Source organism: Ovis canadensis, chromosome 2 (assembly GCF_042477335.2).
Source record: "Ovis canadensis isolate MfBH-ARS-UI-01 breed Bighorn chromosome 2, ARS-UI_OviCan_v2, whole genome shotgun sequence".
Taxonomy (NCBI): Eukaryota; Metazoa; Chordata; class Mammalia; order Artiodactyla; family Bovidae; genus Ovis; species Ovis canadensis.
In genome coordinates, this window is record NC_091246.1 from 121,581,035 (window position 1) to 121,605,616 (window position 24,582).

Here is a 24,582-nt window from a genome sequence, read left to right on the forward strand (position 1 = left end):
GATTCTCCAGGAAAGAATAATGGAGTGGGTAGCCATTTAAAAATAAGTATTCAAAAGTAAGAGTAGAAAAGCGCTTATGTTGTAACAACATCTACAACACTTTTGCAATTTGATGGTTTGTTGCCCTTTGCTGTGGAGTGGGCCATCTTTCTCTATCTCCTTTAGCTCTTCCCTAAATATGCCCAGGAAGTGAGAAAACTTTTTGGAGTCACAACCTGAAATTTACTTCTCAGAACCTGAGATAAAGACAGAAACACCAGCATATCCATAGGGGATGCACTGTCCAGTTGCTATTGTCAAGACTTAATGAGTACATTCCAAACAGCTCTCTGGAAATTATTTATCAATGATGTATGACAAGTTGCTGTTTGTAAGGCTTATAAAATTCTACAGAGTTTCATTACTTTGACCTTCATTAGCTTTGTAATTTTGCTAATGATCTCATCTACATAGCGGATTCTGCCTTCACAGATGCCAGCTCACTGACAAAGACTTATGGACAGCAGCACCTTCTGCCTTTGCCCATATGACTGTGGACATTGCTCAGCCTTGATGCCTCCCCCCAACTGCTTTTCAACTAACTCTTCAAAGTGGAGCAATCTCATATTGATAAATGAATAATAACCTCACATATGAAATGAAGCTGTACAATTATTAGAAAGGTAGGAATTATAAGATTAGCAAATCTATTAACTGTGTGTGATTGCCTGAGTTTTTCATTTATTGCCTTTCCTTCAGCCTGGCTCAGACACATCTTTGCCATCAGCATGTCTGCTTTGCTGATCCAATTCCACAACACTGACAGTGAGGACCACTGACCTCAGAGGAAGGAGCAGTAGGGGCAGGAGCTGTTGGGAGGAGCAGGGTGTTGGAAAATGCACAGAAATGAGTGAAGAATTATACCATCTGGGGGAGAATTTCTGGACCTGGTCCTTGCTGGATGACTACATGGGTCATTTTGCATTTTTTTTTGAATCACTGTTTACTCATTTGGGAAATAAAAACAGGATTACACACTTCACAGGAATGCCACACACTTAAATGATATAATTATGGAAGGTGCTTGGTAAAGAGCAGAGACCCACAGTAATGAGTTGGCTTTTCATTATTGGGGTAGAAAAAATAAACAGTGAATCCAGTCCCTGAAAGCAAAGAACCAAGGTGGGAGCAGCCTAGTGGGGGTGAAAGGAAAGCCTCTCATAAGCCTCCAAAGCTGAAATACAAATAAAAGCCATTTTTAAAAATTGAATCTTCATTTAAAAAAAAAAAAAAGGTTCCCCAAATGAAATGAAACAAGGTCAGTTCTGTCTGCAGCACCTTTGCCTGTAACACATGATTATAGCCCTCCCATCACCAGCAGGCCTGGAAGCACTAGTCTCAATGGCAGCACCACTTGACCCCCTAGGAGATGGCCAAGACCATCCCTGAGGTCAAATGAGTTCAACACACATTCCCTGAGACTCCACTGAGTTTTAGACTGAATTGTGGGTAAAGACAGAGCTCAGCCTTCAGCATGTTCTCAATCTATCCAGAGGGACATACAAATGGATAATTATAGACTGTTGTGATAAATGAAAAAAACATTGTAAGTGCAGAGTGATAAGCACAGAGCCAGCTAGCCCAGCTGGGAGGGTCAGCTTCCCAGGAGAGGAAAGTCTGAGGATGCTGCAGGAGCAGGAGGATGGGAATGTGAGGAAAGAGCATCGTGTGTAAATCTACAGGAGACTCATACATTGAAAGCACATTTGAGGGAGCATGTGGACAAAGATGAGGCTGAAGTGGGAGGCTGGGCTGCATCAGGGGGATTGGTGTACCCACCGCAGCAGCCGGATTCATCTTACAGCAGCTGACTTCCTCTCTTCTCTCTTTCTTGGGGCTTATTAGGAAATATTTCAAACTTTCAAAAGGTAAGGTGAGTATGTGACAAACAAGTGTTGACATGTCTCTGTCCGATTTGCTTCATGTTCATTTTACTTGTATAAACATCTTAAATTGTTGTAATATCCTTCACACACCTACCATATCCCTTACATGTCCTCTTCGCTCTTCCTTGGGGGAGTCACTGTAAAGTTAGTGTTTTTACACTGAAAATCAATCCAGTGGAATATTCATAGGAAGGACTGATGCTGAAGCTGAAGCTCCAATACTTTGGCCACCTGATGAGTAGAGCTGACTCATTGGAAAATACGCTGTTGCTGGGAAAGATTGAGAGCAGGAGAAGGGGATGACAGAGGACAAGATGGTTGAATGGTATCACTAACTCAATGGATATGAATTTGAGCAAGCTCCGGGAAATGGTGAAGGACAGGGAAGACTGGTGCGTTGCTGTCCATGGGTGGTAAAGAGTCAGACACGACTGAGTGACTGAACAACAAGAGGAGACAACCCTCTCTTTCTCTTCACCTTGTGAGAGCACAGTGAGTGCTGTCACCTGCCAGCTGAGAAGCAAGCTCTCACCAGAACCCCACCAGGCTGGTGTCCTGATCTCAGATTTCCACCCTCCAAGACTGTGAGGCAGTCTATGGTATTTTGTTTTAGCAGCTCCAGCTGACTGAGACACCTACCTTAGACCATTTTTTGGTTTGCTTGTTTTGTTTTGTTTTGTTTTGACAGTGACTATGTCTGATGATCCTCTGAATAGTCAAGCAAAGATTAGGTATGTCTTGGCATATAGTCATTGTCTGATAAATAATGATGAAATTGTACTGTGGGGCAGTCCATGGGGTCATAAAGAGTCAGACATAACTGAGAGACTGAACAACAACCCATTTATAGGAATTAGTAAGCAGCATATAACATTTTTTGAAATATTTTAAGTTTACAAAATGGTACAGTTTGCTTTTTCAGTAGCAAGTCTTCTATCATTTGGTTTTATTTTCTGAGACTCATCACTGTGTATCTAAATTTTACAAAGCCTGCATGATATTTAATTGTATTAATGCATTACATCTAATTATGTTTTCTTCCTAATAAGTATATATATATATAAACTTTATTTCAAACAAGTCTCCAATGAGCCTCTTTGGCATGCTTTCTTTGACATGCAAGAGTATCTGGAGAATATTTACCTATAAGTAGAGTAGAAGAGACCTAAAAAAAGTGCATTTTTACTTTTACAGACACTGCCGATTGTCTCTCTAATGCAGTTAAACCAATTTTCACTTTCACCAGAAGAACCCCCAGGCCTGCATTCCCCCTGACACCTTAAACTATCAGACTTGCTGTTTTCTTTTGGGGTGTTTATTTCCGCTTTGATGAGAATGAACTAACACCCTTACTTTGTTGTTTTCGCTGAGTTTTCCTGGTTTCTAAGGAGGGGAAGCATCTTACTAACTGTTGATGGAGCAAGTGTTTTTCTCTCCTGCATATATTTTCTAACATTCGCTTTGTTGTATTGTTGGTTTTTGTCTGGATTTGTAAGAGTTCTTTATGTATTCTTGCTACTAGAATTTGCTTGGCAACTATCTCCTCTTACACAGCAGATTTGTGCTTATTTTGACTTTTTTGGAGCCTAACTATTTTGTCATTCTAACAAATAAAATGTATCAATCTCTTCCTCCATGTCTTATGCTATTTTGATTTTTTTAAGAAACAATCTCCTAGCCCAATGTAGTAAAGATGCATTTTCTTTTAAACTTTCTTGTTTTTATTTTTTTTATTTTTTCACATTTATATCTTTAGCCCATGAAGACATACATTTTGTGTAGAGTGTGCTTTTTTTTTTCTTTATTTTTTAAAACCAAAAGCAAGTCAACAATCCCAACACAATTGAAGAGGCTAGACCTTCCTCCATCATTTTGCAATGCTGAGTTTTTACATTGTCTATGTTCCTGGGAGTATTCATCAAGCTGGGATTTTTGCTAAGCACCCTGCTTATTTAACTTCTATGCAGAGTACATCATGAGAAATGCTGGGCTGGAAGAAACATAAGCTGGAATCAAGATTGCTGGGAGAAATATCAATAACCTCAGATATGCAGATGACACCACCTTTATGGCAGAAAGTGAAGAGGAACTAAAAAGCCTCTTGATGGAAGTGAAAGAGGAGAGTGAAAAGTTGGCTTAAACCTCAACATTCAGAAAACGAAGATCATGGCATCTGGTCCCATCACTTCATGGGAAATAAGTGGGGAAACAGTGGAAACAGTGTCAGACTTTATATTTTTGGTCTCCAAAATCACTGCAGGTGGTGATTGCAGCCATGAAATTAAAAGACACTTACTCCTTGGAAGGAAAGTTATGACCAACCTAGATAGCATATTGAAAAGCAGAGACATTACTTTTCCAACAAAGGTCCGTCTAGTCAAGGCTATGGTTTTTCCTGTGGTCATGTATGGATATGAGAGTTGGACTGTGAAGAAATCTGAGCACTGAAGAATTGATGCTTTTGAACTGTGGTGTTGGAGAAGACTCTTGAGAGTCCCTTGGACTGCAAGGAGATCCAACCAGTCCATTCTGAAGGCGATCAGCCCTGGGATTTCTTTGAACGGAATGATGCTAAAGCTGAAACTCCAGTACTTTGGCCACCTCATGTGAAGAGTTGACTCATTGGAAAAGACTCTGATGCTGGGAGGGATTGAAGGCAGGAGGAGAAGGGGATGACAGAGGATGAGATGACTGGATGGCATCACTGACTCGATGTACATGAGTTTGAGTGAACTCCGGGAGTTGGTGATGGACAGGGAGGCCTGGCGTGCTGCAATTCATGGGATCACAAAGAGTCAGACACAACTGAGGGACTGAACTGAACTGAACTGAACTGAGGGTCCTATAAGGTGTCTTTCAATATTCATGCAGTTGGAGTGAGGTCAGTGGATGGGGTTAATGATGGGCCTTTTTTTAGTTAAAATAGCTACAGGCGCTTCTATCTGTCTTATCTATCACAGCACAGAGGTGGCAACCATATGAAAATGTTCAGCCTCTGTTCCTCTCCCTGCCAGGGGCCTTCAGCTAATCCCTTTCTCCCAACCCCCAAGAAAGGAGAGATTTCCCTCCTAAACTGGTTATTTTACTTTCTGTGAAATAGAATGGCGGGGAAAAGAGAAGATAAGAGGGACAAAAGATGTTTTAGACTAGAGCTTATTGAGAATATTTCTGAGTTTGGAAGAGTGTATATAGCCTTAGAAAAATGAGTAAAAGAGAAAGGAGAACATGAGAGGTGTTTCAGGAACAGGGAAGTGATCAAAAACCATTTGTCACTTGATGCCCTCCAAGAGGTGCAAGTGAGAAACAGAGTCCTTTAAGATTATTTTATTACTTGTTTTTCATGGCAGATTGCACTTCAAGTGAAACAATGCTTTGGGTCTGAACCACATGAGTATTGATTCCATGAAAGATCTCATTTAGAAGAAAAGTCATAATTAGGATGACAGATCCAAAGTATAGCTTTGCAGTAAAACTAGCCACCGGCAAACACAGATGACTGGAGTTAGTATAGTTACACTATAACAAACCAAAAAAACTGCAAAAATTTGTGACTAATGAGAAGAATATCCCATTCTAGAATATCTGGAAGGTACTGAAGGACTCCAATGCCAATCTTGTTCCCACATCACAGAAGCCTGCTGATCATGAAAATTTGCATCAATCAGTTCGCTTCAGTTCAGTCGCTCAGTCATGTCTGACTCTTTGCGACCCCATGAATTGCAGCACGCCAGGCCTCCCTGTCCATCACCAACTCCCGGAGTTCACTCAAACTCACATCCATCGAGTCAGTGATGCCATCCAGCCATCTCATCCTCTGTCCTCCCCTTCTCCTCCTGCCCTCAATCCCTCCCAGCATCAGAGTCTTTTCCAATGAGTCAACTCTTCGCATGAGGTGGCCAAAGTACTGAAGTTTCAGCTTTAGCATCATTCCTTCCAAAGAAATTCCAGGGCTGATCTCCTTCAGAATGGACTGGTTGGATCTCCTTGCGGTCCAAGGGACTCTCAAGAGTCTTCTCCAACACCACAGTTCAAAAGCATATTCTTCGGTGCTCAGCTTTCTTCACAGTCCAACTCTCACATCCATACATGACCACAGGAAAAACCATGGCCTTGACGAGACGGACCTTGGTCAGCAAAGTAATGTCTCTGCTTTTCAATATGCTATCTAGGTTGGTCGTAACTTTTCTTCCAAGGAGTAAGTGTCTTTTAATTTCATGGCTGCAGTCACCATCTGCAGTGATTTTGCTGCTACTGCTGCTGCTGCTAAGTCGCTTCAGTCATGTCCAACTTGTGCGACCCCATAGATGGCAGCCCACCAGGCTGCACCTTCCCTGGGATTCTCCAGGCAAGAACACTGAAGTGGGTTGCCATTCCCTTCTCCAATGCATGAAAGGGAAAAGTGAAAGTGAAGTCGCTCAGTAATGTCTGACCCTCAGCGACCCCATGGACTGCAGCCTTCCAGGCGCCTCCATCCGTGGGATTTTCCAGGCAAGAGTACTGGAGTGGGGTGCCATTGCCTTCTCTGCTGCAGTGAATTTGGAGCCCCAAAAATATAAAGTCGGACACTGTTTCTACTGTTTCTAAATCTATTTCCCATGAAGTGATGGGACCAGATGCCATGATCTTCGTTTTCTGAATGTTGAGCTTTAAGCCAACTTTTTCACTCTCCTCTTTCACTTTCATCAAGACGCTTTTTAGTTCCTCTTCACTTTCTGCCATAAGGGTGGTGCCATCTGCGTATCTGAGGTTCTCCTGGCAATCTTGATTCCAGCTTGTGTTTCTTCCAGCCCAGTGTTTCTCATGATGTACTCTGCATAGAAGTTAAATAGGCACGGTGACAATATACAGCCTTGACGTTCTCCTTTTCCTATATGGAACCAGTTTGTTGTTCCATGTCCAGTTCTAACTGTTGCTTCCTGACCTGCATATATGTTTCTCAAGAGGCAAGTCAAAAATTTGCATAGTAACCCCAAAACTGAAGAGACACAAAGTGAGTAGTTTGCCTTCTTATATTCCTTTTGTTCATAAATCAAAGAGATATTAGGGGCTGGGGAGAAGTGAGTGAGAAAGAGAACAGTGCAGAGCAGTACTGGTTCTGTCTTGACACTGAGGCCCAAACGGTGGGCTGAGGGATCTTAGTGTGAAACGTTAAAAGAAACTCACAGGGAAAGCTACGCCTAGGCTACTCAACTAAGGCTGTCTATAGTCAGAACCTAGATTCCTTCAAGTGCTCACCATACCTCCAGGCTACCAAGGTCTGCCAGAATTCTGAGCACCCAATGCCTGCCTTCCATTGGTTACAAGGAAAAGGAAACAAGCTGGCCTCAGACACTGTGTGGTGAAACGGAATGCATCATTCACACTACACCATGGAAAAGAGCAGGAGAGAAAGAGTCAACATGACAAGCATGCAAAGTCACTAAAACCAAAATATAGGTAGATAGATGGCATCATGCCAAATCCAAAACAACCTAAGCATAGCAATACAGGAAAACTTACCAATACACCTTTACTCTGCAGAATAGGTTAATAAGAACACGAATTCAAAATTCAAAGAAGAGGTGATTTAAAAAACCATAGAATGAGGCCAAAAATAAGGCTGCAGACCTAAGTTAAATTGAGAACAAAAGTAATACCATGATTGTACTATCTAAGACCCAGTGAAATGTTCTAATTGTAAAGAATGAATGATCACGACAAGCAACTAAATTTCAGGCAGAAAGCCTTGATTTTTAAATAAATAAATAAACTAGAGAGAAAATGATCAATGTGAAAGAGAGACAAAGATATAATCTAAGGGTTACTAGATCATTGAAAAGGAACTTCCAAGAAATGGAATTAAACACACAACCTTGTACACAAGAAGAAACTTTCCTAGAGAGAAAACCGTATTAATTTTGAAAATTAAAAATAATTTTACCTCATTGTAGCTTTAATCTGCATTTCTCTAATAATTAGCGATGTTGAGCATCTTTTCATGTGCCTCTTGGCCATCTGTATGTCTTCTTTGGAGAAATGTTTATTTAGATCTTCTGCCCACTTTTTGACTGGGTTGTTTGTGGGGGTTTTTTTTGTTTTTGTTTTTGCTGTTGTTGTTGTTGTTATGAATTGTATGAGCTATTTATTTATTTTGGAAATTAAACCCTTGTCAGTTGCTTTGTTTGCAAATGTTTTCTCCCATTCTGAGAGTTGATCTTTTTGTCACAGTTATGGTTTTGAATGAATAAAGAAGATGTGGTATATATGCCCAATGGAATATTATTCAGCCATAAAAAGAATCAAAACTGAGTCATTTGTAGAGACATGGATGGATATAGAGTTTGTCATACAGAGTGAAGTCAGAAAACAAATATATAATACATATATTTGGGATCTAGAAAAATGGTACAGATTAACCTATTTGCAGAGGGCATGCAGACATGGTAGGGTAGGGGGGACGGGGAGTGGTGGGATGAACTAGGAAATTGGGATTGACATATATACACTATTACATATAAAATAGATAGCTAGTGGGAATCAGCTGTACAGCAGAGGGAGCACAACTTGGCGCTCAGTGATGGCCTAGGGGGTGGAATGGGCAGGGGAGTGAGAGGAAATTTCAAGAGGGGTAGGGTATTCTTTTACATATAGCTGATTTATGTCATAGTACAGCAGAAACTAACACAACATTGTAAAGTGACTAGGTGTGCTAAGTCACTTCAGTAATCTTGATTGAACACGCGTCTCATGTTTCCTGCATTGGCGGAGGGTTCTTTACACTAGCACCATCTGGGAAGCCCAAAAAAGCAACTATACTCCAATAAATAATAATAATGATTTTACCAGAATGCAAGAAGGTCAAGTAAGCTAATGAATATCCATTCCCTTTCCAAATGCCCCTTTATAAGTAATCTCCTTCACGTTAATTAGTTGGCTCAGTCTGAGCACTTTACATGAACTAACCCATTTACACCCCTTGGTCCACCTGCTGCAACAGACCTTGCTTTGCAGAGATGATCACACCATTGCCTCCCCTCCTGTGGGTAAGTGTAGCATGAGACTTTGATGTTCCTCCCTTGTAGAGGCATCTCCTTGAGAGTGGGGCTGTTGTGACTTCCATCAAGATGTAGTGACTTCTGAGGCTGGTTCTCTGAAGATGACACAACTTCCATTTTTCTTGCTAGAACTACTACTCAAAACCTTTAGATGCCTTATTAGCAGCCTGACTGCCATGAGGTACCCATGAGAGATAATATGAGAAAGCTCCGAGGCAGCCTGGGGAGATATTTTCAAGACACTTTGTGCACTTTTTTTGATCAAATTTTGGTGGTTTAGTGTTGTTACATAGCATCCTGATTTTTTAACATAAACAGGATTTCACTGTATGTCATTTTTAACTGAAGTGAAAGTGAAGTCGCTCAGTCGTGTCCGACTCTCAGCAACTCCATGGACTGCAGCCTACCAGGCTCCTCCATCCATGGGATTTTCCAGGCAAGAGTACTGGAATGGGTTGCCATCGCCTTCTCCGTTAAACTTGACTAGCTGGATTCAAAGGCTGCTTATAAAACCTGTCTTCCATGTAACAAAGTGCTGCTCTAGCACAACCTGAGAACTACCCCGGCCACATTCCACCTCAAAGCAAACTTACAGGACTTTATTCTAGTACTGATATTTTACAGTTACACCTTCACTTGAAAAAACTTTTTTAGAATAATATCACATCTGAGTATAAATCATTGATTGCACTGATAAATGCAAAACTTGTATGTGTATTATGAAGGACAGGAACCACCACTTCATTCATTCTATGCTACAATTATGTTCTCATTTGAAAACACACTCTAGCAGGAGTCTACTAACCTATGTTATTAAGGTAGTCATAAAGTGTTTCCAAGTAGTACAAATTCCCTGTGTTAAATGTGTTTAATTCTAAAGACTTGAGGTTGATCACAGGGGAAAAACAAGAAAAATGTATGACCATGATTTTAAGAAATCTACTCCAATCTTAATTTTAGTACATAAATCCAGATACCTATGCTATCTGTGATAGGGAGTTATTTAGAATATCTAAAAAAAAAATTTTTTTAACCACACTGACTGGTATAGCAAAGAAACTCATGAGTTGAAACTTAGTCAGAAATTCATTTGCAGATGCAGATCGAAAATATAAATCAAAACTGGAGACTAAAAAATAAGGATCTCTTCAAAAATTAATACTGTAACTTTCCTTCATAAAAAGCATGTTTGGCAAGTCCACAGATAAACATTAATCTCTGACATATAAGCCAACATTAGGCCTAGAGCCCACCACAGGTCAAATCTTGAAACAGCAAATTTGGAGTCTGTCCAAATTTTCTGTTGGGTTGAATATTTTTGAAATATTTGGACCATCACTTGGGGCTTTAAAATGTGTCATATAGAAATTTGTTTTAACAGGATTTGACATATATACTGTTAAAGTGTTCGCAGTGTTACCTTAGTCCTCCCAGATATTCACGGTGTGTTGGAAGGAATAGTCAGTCTTCCTGGTGCTGGTATCTGAAGAGTTCTGATGAAATTTGGATCCCTTTCCTTTTGAAGAGAAGTTTTATATAAAGCTTGCCCCAGAGCTTCAAGTCACAAACAGTCTGGGTCAGGTCTTACCTTCACATAAAATCACCTTTCAAAGCATTGAGTAATGCAAGGGTAATGTTCATTTATCTGATAACTCCAGTTATAAGAAACATTCAGACAGGGTTTAACTTCTACCGGTATTGCCAGTGACATCCCAACACCAGTTGGCACATGCCCAAGGCCCTGAACACTACTTTAGAAGCCAGCAGGACACGTTGGTAGTGTAAGATGAGAAGTATGACATTTCAGTAATGTATTTCAGTATAGTCATTCATTTCTGGCTGTACATAGGATAAGGACAGATCTGATACATGGACATTTCTTAAGTAGGTTGCTGTATTTTAGATTTAAACATTTTTCATTTTTGGAAGGTGTAATGTGGACCTTTTGCAGACCTGTTTAGAACCAAAACCACCACCATGACCTGTTTTTTATAGTGTCTGTATATTTGTAATGCAATGGACTTGTAAAGGTTGTTACTGAAAACTACCATTAGCCAGTCTTTCTTATGGACAATAAATTATCAGTAAAATTATCAAATGCAGATGAAGGAGTTGCCATCCCCTGCTGCTTTATATGCTCACCCTCAGGTCCAGTTCCAGCCAATGCCTGACCACCACAACCCAGGAAGAGACTCTGAGCTAGCACTGGCCAGCAGAGCCTTTCCTGAATTAATAACCCACAAAATTTGTGAGAGGGAATGCAACGGCTGCTGTTTTTAAACCACTGTGTTTGGTGATTTGTTACACAGCAATAGATTATAGGGACTTCCCAGGTGGCCAACGCAGGTTTGACATAACAGAAGTGGGTTCAGTCCCTGGGTTGGGAAGATCCCCGGGAGGAGAACACAGCAACTCACTCCAGTATTCTTGCCTGGAGAATCCCATAGACAGAGGAGAGTGGCAGGTTACAGTCCATATTACAGAGTCGGACGTGACTGAAGTGACTTAGCACAAGCACAGTTGATGATAACCAGACACACGTACTTTGTTATCCCTCATTTAATCAATGAGGAAACTGAGGTACAGAGAAAGTAAATAACTCCCTGACAGTGATGCAGCTACTCAGTGGCAGAACCAGGATTTTAATCCCCAAACTGTCTGGTTCCAGAATGCCTCCTCCTGTTCAGGGTCCTATACCACTTGTTACGAGACCAGATGGGAGGGGAAAAGTACTGAAAGCCAGATGAGCTTTTCTTGGGTCACGACTCCCACTCAGCTGCCTCACATTCATTACTGAACTCTTGTGTTTCAGAGACCTCTATACTGTGAGGCCCCAAACATCAGCATTGTTACTTTTCATATCACCTCAAATGTTTGTCTTGTTTGTGGGATGTTTTCCTTTTCTAAGAATTTGGTGGCTGTTTCCTTAAGGACAAAAGAGAGCATAAAAACCTGTCAGTAAAAGGTATATCATGCTTCTTAAATAGATTCAATAATAATCAACACCAAATTAGACATGGATAATCACAGGTGAGGTCTTTGCTTGTCATCAGTGTTATTCTTTCCCCAGAGAAAGCTAATAGGGAGCTAGCAGAGAGATGAAGAGAAAACAGAAATTTAAATCTAAATTCATATGCAAAAGCAAGCATCATCTGTTGCGTGGTTCTATCTAACAGAAAGGTTTACATCATATCATGGGGCCACCAACATTGCTCAGCCCCAGCACCAGCTGGCATGTCTGGATGGCAAGATCCAGGTGGTGGCAGCACCTTTTCTATTGCCTGTCCCTGCTTTTGCTGAAGACCTGTGTGACATCTCCATGCTCCACTATGGTACTGTAAAATCAATGTGGGTAGTTTCAAAAATTAGATGTTTCCTTCATTTTGAATATATATAATAGAAACATATTCATGATTAGCTCAGTGTCTTGGTGAAATGGATCTCAAGAAAGTTTCTTTGTTTGTAGAGAATCAGGGAGGAAGAGACAGAGGAGAAAGATCAGAGGGAGGAGGCTGGAGCCAGCACAGTGGAACAGACTATCTGGAGAATCAGAGGGACAGCAGGCCTGGGACCAGCAGGTTTGAAGAACATAATCTCATTTTTCTGTGTATGTTGCAAGATTGCCCTTCCTCTGGCTTTCCTAGAAAGCTTCCTCCCAGCATACCACTGCTGCTGTAGTCAGAATCAGGGTTAATCTTATTGTGCTGTTGTGCTGTGGTCATGGATGGATGCAATAAATTGCTCACTTGGATCTCATTGTGGAAAATAGAAGCTGCCCACATAATTTGGGCCACCTTCAGATGACACTGATAAACAAATGAATCATTTACAATGATGGTGAACAAATTCCACCTCAATGACTAGTTTACTTAGTTGATCATTTTTATCTTTACTGGAAAATGCCCCACAAGGAATCATCATTTAACATTTAATTGTAGGATCATTTTTCATACTGAAAGAATTTAGCAGGTAAAATAAAACTCTATTAAGATTTGTGATAAAACTATAGAGAGTAGCAATTTTTTTTTGGAGAAAAAAAATTTCCTTATTTAAAAATTGATTTCCAAGATACTTAGTATCCCCAGAAGAAGTGTGCAATGTTATTATTCTTTATGTGAGAAAAATATTTCCATTGCAGGAATGGTCTGACAAATTGTTGAAGCCAAGAGAAAACATTTCTGGTCAGTACAATCCCTGTAAATAGTATGCAGGTATTGGGACTTCTCTGGTGGCTCAGATGGTAAAGAATCTGCCTGAAATTCAGGAGACCCAGGTTTGACCCTTGGGTCAGGAAGATCCCCTGGATCTGGAGAAGGGAATGGCTATCCCCTCCAGTATTCTTGCCTGGAGAATTTCATGGACAGAGGAGCTTGGCAGACTACAGTCCATGGGGTTGTAAAGAGTCAGACAAGACTGAGTGACTAACATTTTCACTTTATTTCTTATACCTCACATTATTGTGCTTCACAGATATTTGTGGTTTTTCACAAATTGAAGATTTGTGGCAACCCTGAGTTGAGCAAGATTATTGGTACCATTTTTCAACACCATTTGCTAACTTTGTGTCTCCGTGTTACATTTTGGTAAATTTCACTGTATTTCAAATTTCACTGTTTTTTCATTATTACATTTGTTATGGTGATCTTTGATCAGTGATTTTTGAGGTACAATTGTAATTATTGGGGGCACCACAAATCACTCCCATATAAGACTTGAACTTAACTGATGTATGGATGTTCCTTCTGCTCCACCAACTAGCTGTTCTCCCTCTTCCCCTCCCCACTCCCCCATTCCCTTAGACACAACAATGGTGAAATTAGGGCAATTAATAACCTTACAATGCCCTCTAAATGTTCAAGTGAAAGGAAGGATCACACATCTCGCACTTGAAGTTAAAAACCAGAAGTGAGAAATGATTAAACTTAGTGAGGAAGGCATGTTGAAAGCTGAGACAGGCTGAAAACAGCCAAGTGTGAATGCAAAGGAAAAGTTCTTAAAGGAAATTTTAAGTACAATTCCAGCGAACACAGGAATGGTAAGAAATCAAAATAACCTTTTTGCTGATATGGAGAAAGTTTATTAATGGTCTGGATAGAAGATCAAATCAGCCAGAACATTCCCTTAAACCAAATCCTAATCCAGAACAAGGCCCTAACTTCATTCTATTCTATGAAGGCTGAGAGAGGTGAGGAAGCTGCAGAATAAAAGTTTGAAGCTGTCAGGGGCTGCTTCATGGGGTTTAAGAAAGGGTCATCTCCATAATATCAAATGCAAGTAAAAGCATCTAGTGATAATATAGAAGCTGCAGCAACTTATCCAAAAGATCTGGGTAAGGTAATTGATGAAGGTGGCTTCCCTAAGAAACAGACATTTATTGTAGATTAAACAACCTACTGTTCTAAGGAGATGCCATCTAAGACATTCATAGCGAGAGAGGCAAAGTCAATGCTTGGTTTCAAATAACAGGCTGACTTTCTTGTTAGGGGCTATCACAGCCAGTAGCTTTAAATGGAAGCCAATGTTAATTTACAATTCTGGAAATCCCAGGGCTCTTAAGAATTATGCTAAATCTATTCTGCTCTATAAACAGAAAAATGAAGCCTGGATGACATTTATTTACAACAGGGTTTAATGAATACTTTAAGCCCACTATTGAGACCTAATGTTGAGAAGGGGGAAAAGATTTCCTTCAAATATGATTGTTGTTGTTGAGCTGCTAAGTCATATCTGACTCTTTGTGACCCCATGGACTGCTCATCAACAATGCACCTGTTCACCCAAGAGCCCTGAGGAAGATGTTTGTTGCTGTTGTTCAGTCACTAAGTTGTGTCCATCTCTTCATGACCCCATGGACTGCAGCATGAAGGCTTCCCTGTCCTTCACTGTCTCCTAGAGTTTGCTCAAATTCATTCCCACTGTGTCAATGATGCCATCCGACCATTTCATCTTCTGTTGCCCCCTCTCCTCCTACCCTCAACCTTTCCCAGCACCAGGGTCTTTTCCAATAATCAGTTTTTTCACATCAGGTGGCCAAAGTATTGGAGCTTCAGCTTCAGCATCAGTCTTTCCATTGAATATTCAGGGCTGATTTCCTTTAGGGATGACTGCTTTGATCTTCTTGAAGTCCAAGGGACTCTCAAGAGGCTTCTTCAGCACCACAATTCAAAAACATCAATTCTACTACAATGAGATTAATGTTGCTTTCATGCCTGCTAACACAACATTCGTCCTTCATCCCATGGATTAAGGAGTAGTTTTTACTTTCAGTTCTTATTATCTAAGAAATAAATTTTATAATGCTGTATCTGCCATAGACAATGATCCCTCTGAAGGATCTGGGTATACTAAATTGAGAACCTTCTGGAAAGGATTCACCATTCTAGATGTCATGAAGAACTTTTTCGATTTATGGGAAAAGGTTAAAATATCAAAAATCACAGATGTTTGAAAGAATTTGATACCAACCTTCATAGATGATTGTAGGGCTTCAAGACCAGTGGAGGAAGGAAGTGCAGATGTGGTACACATAGCAAGAGAACTAGAATTAGAAGTAGAGCCTGATGATGTGACTGAATTACTGCAATCTCATGATAAAACTTTAATAACTGAGGAGTTCCTTCTCATGAATGAACAAAGAAAGTGGTTTCTTGAGATGGAAACTGTTCCTGCTGAATAAGCTTTGAAGATTTAGAAATGGCAACAAAGGATTTATAATATTACATAAATTTAGTTGATAAAGCACCATCTGGGTTTGAGAAGATTGACTCCAATTTTAAAGAAGTTTTATTTTGGGCTTCCCTGGAATCTGCCTGTGAAGCAGGAGACCTAGGTTTGATCCTAGGGTTGGGAAGATCCCCTGAAGAAGGGAATGGTAACCTACTCCAGTATTCTTGCCTGGGAAATCCCATGGACAGAGGGAGCCTGGTGGGCTACAGTCCATGGGGTTGCAAAGAGTTGGGCATGACTGAGCAGTCATGTACAACATGACTTTTACAACAGTAAAAGTAACTTTGTGTAAAATGCTATCAAACAGCATCACAGGGAAATCATTCATGAAAGGAAGAGTTAACCAATTCGAAAATTTCATTTTTGTCTTAAGAAATTTCCAGAGCCACTCCAAGCTTCAACAACCACCAACCTAATAAGTAAGTACCCATTAATATCAATGTAAGACTTTCCACCTGCAAAATAATTATGACCTGGTGAAGGCTCAGATGATGGTAAGTATTTTTAATAATAAATATTTTTTAAAACATAATTTGTGCATTTTTTGGACACAATGCTAGTGCACATTTATTAGACTGTAGTATAGTATAAACGTAATTTTTACAAGCACTGGGAAACAAAAACTAATGTGATTCACTTTATTGCAAAATTTGCTTTATTGAAGTGGTCTGAAGCTAAACTTGCAAATATCCTCAGGGTATGCCTATGCACAAATTAAAGGATGAGAGCAAAGGCATAGTGAAAGGCCAGCAAATAAATTCTGAGAAGGTGATGATCTGGTGCAAGAATTCTCATACTTGAACTATATCAGTATCTCCTGAAGATCTATCCAAACAATGCTTCTGAGTCCTATCTCCAGCGCTACTGATTGAGTATTTCTGAGTTGGAACCAAGATATTTTCTCTTCTAACATGTTCCAGGTGATGCTGATGCTGTTAGTCCAAGAACCACACCTAGAAACCAGATGTGATAGAAAACATGCTCTGCAGTTGAAGTCAATCTCTCCTGAATCCAAATCATTACAGCACTGTTTACTTGCAAGTAACTGTGGCCATGTTTTTAATTTATCTGATTATTTATTTCTTTTTAAATAAAAGCTTTCAAGGTAAGTATATAGATTAAATGAGATTGTATAAATTACATAGTTGAAAGCCATCACTTTAGGCATTTAATAAATAATAATGATTTTACTTAATCTTTCTTGAAAACCTTTTCCAAACTACCAAGTATTTGCCTTTTTAAAGGAAACTATGGAGCCAGACATCCTGGAATCAAGTGGGCCTTAGAAAGCATCACTACGAACAAAGCTAGCGGAGGTGATGGAATTCAAGTTGAGCTATTTCAAATCCTAAAAGATGATACTGTGAATATGTCAGCAAATTTGGAAAACTTAGCAGTGGCCACAGGACTGGAAAATGTCAGTTTTCATTCCAATTCCAAAGACAGGCAATGCCAAAAATGCTAAAACTACTGCACAATTGCACTCATCTCACACGCTAGTAAAGTAATGCTCAAAATTCTCCAAGCCATGCTTTAGGAATATGTGAATCGTGAACTTCCAGATGTTCAAGCTGGTTTTAGGAAAGGGAGAGGAACCAGAGATCAAATTGCCAACATCCACTAGATCATCGAAAAAGCAAGAGAGTTCCAGAAAAACATCTGTTTCTGCTTTATTGACTATGCCAAAGCCTTTGACTCTGTGGATCACAATAAATTGTGGAAAATTCTGAGAGAGATGGGAATACCAGACCACCTGACCTGCCTCTTGAGAAACCTGTGTGCATTTCAGGAAGCAACAGTTAGAACTGGACATGGGACAACAGACTGGTTCCAAATAGGAAAAGACATATGTCAAGGCTGAATATTGTCACCCTGCTTATTTAACTTATATACAGAGTACATCATGAGAAACGCTGGGCTGGAAGAAACACAAGCTGGAATCAAGATTGCTGGGAGAAATATCAATAACCTCGGATATGCAGATGACACCACCCTCATGGCAGAAAGTGAAGAGGAACTAAAAAGCCTCTTGATGAAAGTGAAAGAGGAGAGTGAAAAAGTTGGCTTAAAGCTCATCATTCAGAAAACTAAGATCATGGCATCTGGTCCCATCACTTCATGGGAAATAGATGAGGAAACAGTGGAAACAGTGTCAGACTTTATTTTTCTGGGCTCCAAAATCACTGCAGATGGTGATTTCAGCCATGAAATTAAAAGACGCTTACTCCTTGGAAAGAAAGTTATGACCAACCTAGATAGCATATTAAAAAGCAGAGACATTACTTTTCCAACAAAGGTCCGTCTAGTCAAGGCTATGGTTTTTCCAGTGGTCATGTATGGATGTGAGAGTTGGACTGTGAAGAAAGCTGAGCACTGAAGAAGTGATGCTTTTGAACTGTGGTGCTGGAGAAGACTCTTGAGAGTTCCATGGACTGCAAGGAGATCCAACCAGGCTATCCTAGAGTAGACCAGTCCTGGGTGTTCATTGGAAGGACTGATGCTGAGGCTGAAGCTCCAATACTTTGGCCACCTCACGTGAAGAGTTGACTCATTGGAAAAGACCCTGATGCTGGAAGGGATTGGGGGCAGGAGGAGAGGGGGACGACAGAGGATGAGATGACTGGATGGCATCACCGACTCAATGCACATGAGTTTGGGTGAGCTCTGGGAGTTGGTGATGGAGAGGGAGGCCTGGCGTGCTGCAATTCATGGGGTTTCAAAGAGTCAGACATGACTGAGTGACTGAAATGAACTAAACTGATGTAGGAAAATAGAAGTTTCTCAATATTAAATGCCTCATTCAATCTTTAAAGAGCTTTTGAGCACTACTGTATACCAGACTTTAGACAAATTTCTGGCATTTGCCTTGTTATATAATTGTTTTACTAACTAGGCAATAAGCTTACCTTTTGAATTGTTCTTTCTTAGAACAAAACTAAATGAGCTAAATGTCAGTGTGGGATTTTCCATAAGCAGGAAGGAAACTGGCAGTACCCAGGCACTTGGAGCGCACTTGCCACCTACCCATCCCACTGCCTGTGAAATGGGATTATTGGACTGAATTTGTTAATCACTGATCTTGCAGTGCTAGTCCAGGGTAGGCTCAAGGTCCATCTTCATGCATCTGCCAAATTCTCTGAAGTTTCATGGTTTCCCCAATTAGTAAATAATTTGAACTCAAAGATAAGCTGTTTTAAAAAGGAATGTCTTTAAGCAGACATTGGGCAATCTGCTCTGCTTGAACAGAACAATTTTGCTTATTAAATATGCTTTAAATAAAGGCAATGGTACAGATGCTATTGATTTGATATTCTGAATCTAGCCCATCACTTTCTCTTGTATGACTTTGGGAAGGGGCTTGGCCTTATTTTCCTTCTCTACCAAAATGAAAAAGATAATTTCTAATTTGCAAGACTCTTATAAATACAAGATGTAATTTATATGAAGGTCTTTAAATGAATTCAGTGTATTTCACCAATTGTTTTTGAGATATTTGTGATAGAGATATTTAAAATACACATATGCTTCTTGATTTCTATTACCCCAATCCTAGAACTTTTGCAGACCTCAGACTTTATTCATTGGCATTTATCTTGAATTCCAGGGTCACCAGCCCACCTGTTTCCAACCTTCTTAACAGTGAGTTTCTAGAGACGCAAAGGTATTCTATCAGGCGATTCTTACAGGGCAGAGTGAGTCTTTTGCCCTATAACGTATACATAGTCTTCCCTCATGACCTGATGACCTGCTATTCATTAGTAGGTAAATTTTAATCTGCACAACCAGTTGTCTCTTTTCCACCTCTTTCCGTTTCCATATCCTCTCTTACCTCGCACTTTTACTTCAATTCACCTTGAACACTCTTCCTACAATATAGAGTGTATATCAATATGGATGGTAGTGTATTGTACTTGTCAGATAAGTGGGAGTTACATGAATGGAATCAGAGATTCATTAGACTTAATATAGTTTCCCCACATTTCTTTTACAACAACCAAAAGCTAAGAGTGTAAGAAGTGGGGACGGAGAGGCTTATATCTGCAAATAAAAGAGAGGATGGGACATCAGGATTGGGAAGGTAAGCCTCACGCCTCAATGACAACTGACAGTCTTGGCCAATTCAGCTAGGAGTTCGAGTACAAAAATTGCCTGAATATGCCCTGCTGCTATTGCTAAGTCACTTCAGTTGTGTCCAACTCTGTACAACCCCAGAGACAGCAGCCCACCAGGCTCCCCCTACCCTGGGATTCTCCAGGCAACAACACTGGAGTGGGTTGTCATTTCCTTCTCCAATGGATGAAAGTGAAAAGTGAAAGTGAAGTCACTCAGTCGTGTCCAACTCTTCACGACCCCATGGACTGCAGCCTACCAGGCTCCTCCATCCATGGGATTTTCCAGACAAGAGTACTAGAGTGAGGTGCCATTGCCTTCTCTGTGAATATGCCCTAAAAACACCATAATTGGAAAAGACACATGTACACAATGCTTATTGCAGCATTATTTATAATAGACAGGACATGGCAGTGAACTAGATGTTCATCGACAGGTGAGTGGATAAAGAAGTTTTAGTACATATATATATATATATATATATATATATATATATACAATGGAATACTGCTCAACTATAAAAAGGAATGAATTTGAGTCAGTTCTAGTGAGGTGGATGAATATAGAGTTATACAGAGTAGACTGTTATACAGAGTAAAGTGAGTCAGAAAGGGAAAAACAAATATTGCATATTAGTGCATATATATGAAATCTAGAAAAATGGTACCAATAAACCTATTTGCAGGTCAGGAATAGAGACTCAGACATAGAGAACAGATTTGTGGACACAGTGGGAACAGAAAAGGGTGGGACAACTTGAGAGAGAAGGATTGAAAGATACACATTATCATATGTAAAACAGATAATGGGAAGTTGCTGTATAACACAAGGAGCTCAGCCTAGTACTATGTGAAAACCTAGAGTGGTGGGATAGGGTAGAATGTGGGATGGAGGTTCAAAAGGGAGGGAACATATGTATACTCAGGGCATAATTCATGGCGTTCTGATGTATGGCAGAAATGGACACAACATTGTAAAGCAATTACCTTCCAATTAAAAATAAAAAAATTTAAAATAAAAATAATAAGAAGAAGAAGACAAAAAATAAAGGAAATTGACTATATACCAGGCTACAAGATTCTGCCTCCATACATTCCAAAGTTAAGAAAAAAGAGTTTGCTTGAAAAGGATGTTCTGTGTTAGCTTGATATGTTCAGACTCTGGTATCTCAGCCATTTTTAGTCAATGGCTGGGGACACTAAAGAAGAGTTACAAATCAGAAGCTGAGATTGGCTTCTGAAATTTCTAACCTCTGCAGGCTGTAAGCTAAGTGCACTCTGCAGGGAGGTCTGAGCAGTGCTCCCATACCATTGAAGTAGCTCTGTCACCTGAAACTTGATCTGCCGGAGTCCAAAGCTAACGCTTGTTCTACCATTTCATCCAAGTTCTTGGTTGTACGCAGGCAATGAGATCCACTGAGAAGATAGGTCTGGCTGCATTTGCTATTCTTGGATTCCAGAATCTCAGGGGGATATTCATGAACACATTTGAAATTATTCAACAATATCCCTTAGTTCTGTCTCTCATCTAATGCTTCAGCCCCCCGACAGGTGGAGGAGGTAGAGATTGGCCAAAACCACCTTCTCCAGTCTATCTTTCAAAGGAGCCTGGTTTTGAGGTGAAAGACATTTGTCCATATGTTAATAAAAATCAGTAATTTAATACTATTGTTTATATCACTCTTGATTGATAAAAGGAAAAGATTTAGTGAAAGGTAAGGTAGTACTCAGGCACCAAAAACTCAATATGCAATCCTCAAATATGTAACATGTGTTCTGTTTGCTTTTAAATGAAAACTTTTAATATTATTCCCTTATATTAGCACTACATATGATCAATCAACTTCATTTTTCTCCTTTCCTTGCCACTGTTTTGTGTTACAGTAAAAGTATACAGGTCATACCTGGTTTTATTTTATTTTTTTTAATGTAAATGGACTCAGCACTTGAAAGGATACCTCTCAAGTAGAAGGCAGAAGCCACACCTAAACTCTAAACTCAAAAATTTCCCTTGTAATTTCCAATTTCAGTACTAGTATGCAGAGATCTTGGATAATAATTCCCAACCTAGCTATAAGAAAAAGCAGCACAAACTGAAAATCAACAACTTTATATAGGCCTATCAGAAAACTGAGGCTACAGAGCAAATTGCTGCCTCAAAACCTGGAGAAACCAACCCTTTGAGTCAGACACAGCTGAGGTCTACTCATCTAAGGTGGAAGCTGCTGGAACCAAAACCTAGTAGAAACATGTAGATGCTAATTTTGACAAAGTGTTAGAAGATAAGTGTGGACTAATTTAAAACTAAACTGTGCCTGAGAGCCTCAGTCTTAGGGGACCCCAGAATTTTATGGGCTTAACTCTGGAAAACAACTAGATTCTTGTGGTAAAGATCGAGAAAAACAACTTTAGGCCAAGAGAGGAATAACCACTGTGAAATAAGTCACACTAAAGGTTTATTTACCTCAGTTTCTACTGGCATATTTCTAATGTCTGGATTTTAGAAAAAAAAAAAAAATGCAGTGCATGTAAAAACCCAAGAAGAAAACATAGTCTGAAGAGACAAAGCAATATAAGAATTAGGCCTAGCTATGGCACAGATTTTGGAATTGTCACAAAACTTTTAAAAGAACTGTGATTAATTTGTTAAAAATCTAGTGAAAAAAAATAGACAACATACAAATGAAATAGAAATGCTAAGAGAGAATCTAAAAGAAATAGTAGAAATCAAAAATACTGTAGGAACAGTGAAGAATGCCTGCATGGTTTCATCAGTAAATTTGAGATAGCCAAGGGAAAAAAATCAACAAGCTTGAAGATAAGACTACTGAAACTTTCCAAACTAAAGTACAAAGAAAAATATTAATAATAATGACAAATAAAATAGAACAAATTAATCAAGAAATGGGGTATAATATCAAAAGATGTAATACATGAGTAATTAGTGCATCAGAAAGAGAAGGATAAGTGAATGGAGCAAAAAAAAAAAAATTTTGAAGTAACAATGGCCAAGAACTTTTCAAAATGTAAAATACACACCAAACCGCCATAGATCAAGAAGCTCAGAAAACACCAAGCAGGAGAAAAACTGCCATTCCCCCATATACCAACGTGTATTGAATTAAATTTGCAGGAAACCAAAGGCAACAAAAAAGAATAAAGCCCAAAGTAGAGGTGGGATTTTGGAGGGGATTATATACAGAAGAACATGGATAAGAATTACATGGGTCCTCTGGGAAAATCTGGAGGGATGCGGTGGGAGGGGAGGGAGATGGGAGGGGATCAGATTGGACCTGCATATGTATACCTATGGCTGACTCTTGTTGTATGGCAAAAGTCATCACAACATTGTAAAATAACCATCCTTCAATTAAAGTAAATAAATACAATTTTTTAAAAATGAAGAATTACAGTGGAGTTATCTAAAACCATGCAAATAAGAGAGTAGAATGAAATACCTGAAGTGTGGAAAGAAAAAGCCACCAGCCTAGAATTCTATATTGAGCAAGATATTGCTCAGACTTGAAAGAGAGATAAAGAACTTTTCCAGAAAAAAACAAGTTTTTAAAACCCAAGAAAAGTCAGTATCGACATACTATCAAGAACTGTTGAAAAAGGTTTTTCAGGTGGGAAAAAAAAATTATTTAAGTCAGATGCTAGAATATATATAAAGTAAGGAAGATCATTATAAAATTAATAAATGAGTATAAATTTTTTTATCTTTCTAATTCTTAATTGATGTAAAAGGTTACTGCTTAAAACAATAATAGTAGCTATATATTGTGTGATTACAGATTGGACAAATGAAATAAATGACACCACTATCCAAAAAGGTAAGAGAGAGAAATAAAGAACACTCTATTATAAGGTACCACCACTACATGTGAGTTGCTATACTGGCATTTATTTATTTCTTTATTTTTTGCTATACTGTCATTTAAAAGTAGACTTTTATCAGTTGAAAATGTATATTGTGAACTCTACTGCAACCACAATTTTTAAAATAATGTTTGATATAGCAAGACATGACATAAAATGAATTTTTAAAAAATGCTCCAAACAAGAGAAGAAATCAAAAGGAGAAAATAAAACAAGAAAGAGATACAATAAATAGAAAGCAGTTACAAATATAAACATTAATACATCAATAATAAGACAAAAGTTGTCAGAATTGATTAAAAATAAGATATCTGTAAGTTTTCTGTAAGAAATCCACTTTAAAAACAGACTCAGATAGGGTAAAAGTAAAGAAATGGTGAAAATATACCATATTAACACTAATCAAAAGAAAACTGCAGTAGCTTTATTAATTTCAGACAAAACAGACTTCAGAGCAAGAAATATTATAAGGGATAAAGAGGCCTATTACCTAATGAGAGATTTAATTCACTAAACAATAATAATAATAGACATATTTACTTAAAAATAAAAAGCAACAAAATACATGAAGTTAAAAACTTATACATCTGATAGAGAAATAGACATTATACTTTATAGTTAGAGAGTACATCTCTTTTAAAGTAATTGAAAATGATGCAAACAATAAATCAGTAATGATATGTTGGAAGTTGAAAGCGAAAGTCACTCAGTCATGTCTGACTCTTTGCAAACCCATGGACTATACAGTCCATGGAATTCTCCAGGCCAGAATACTAGAGTGGGTTCCCTTCCTCAGGGGATCTTCCCAACCCAGGGATGGAACCCAAGTCTCCCACATTGCAGATGAATTCTTTACCAGCTGAGCCACCAGAGAAGCCCAAGAATACTGGGTTGGACCACCTATCCCTT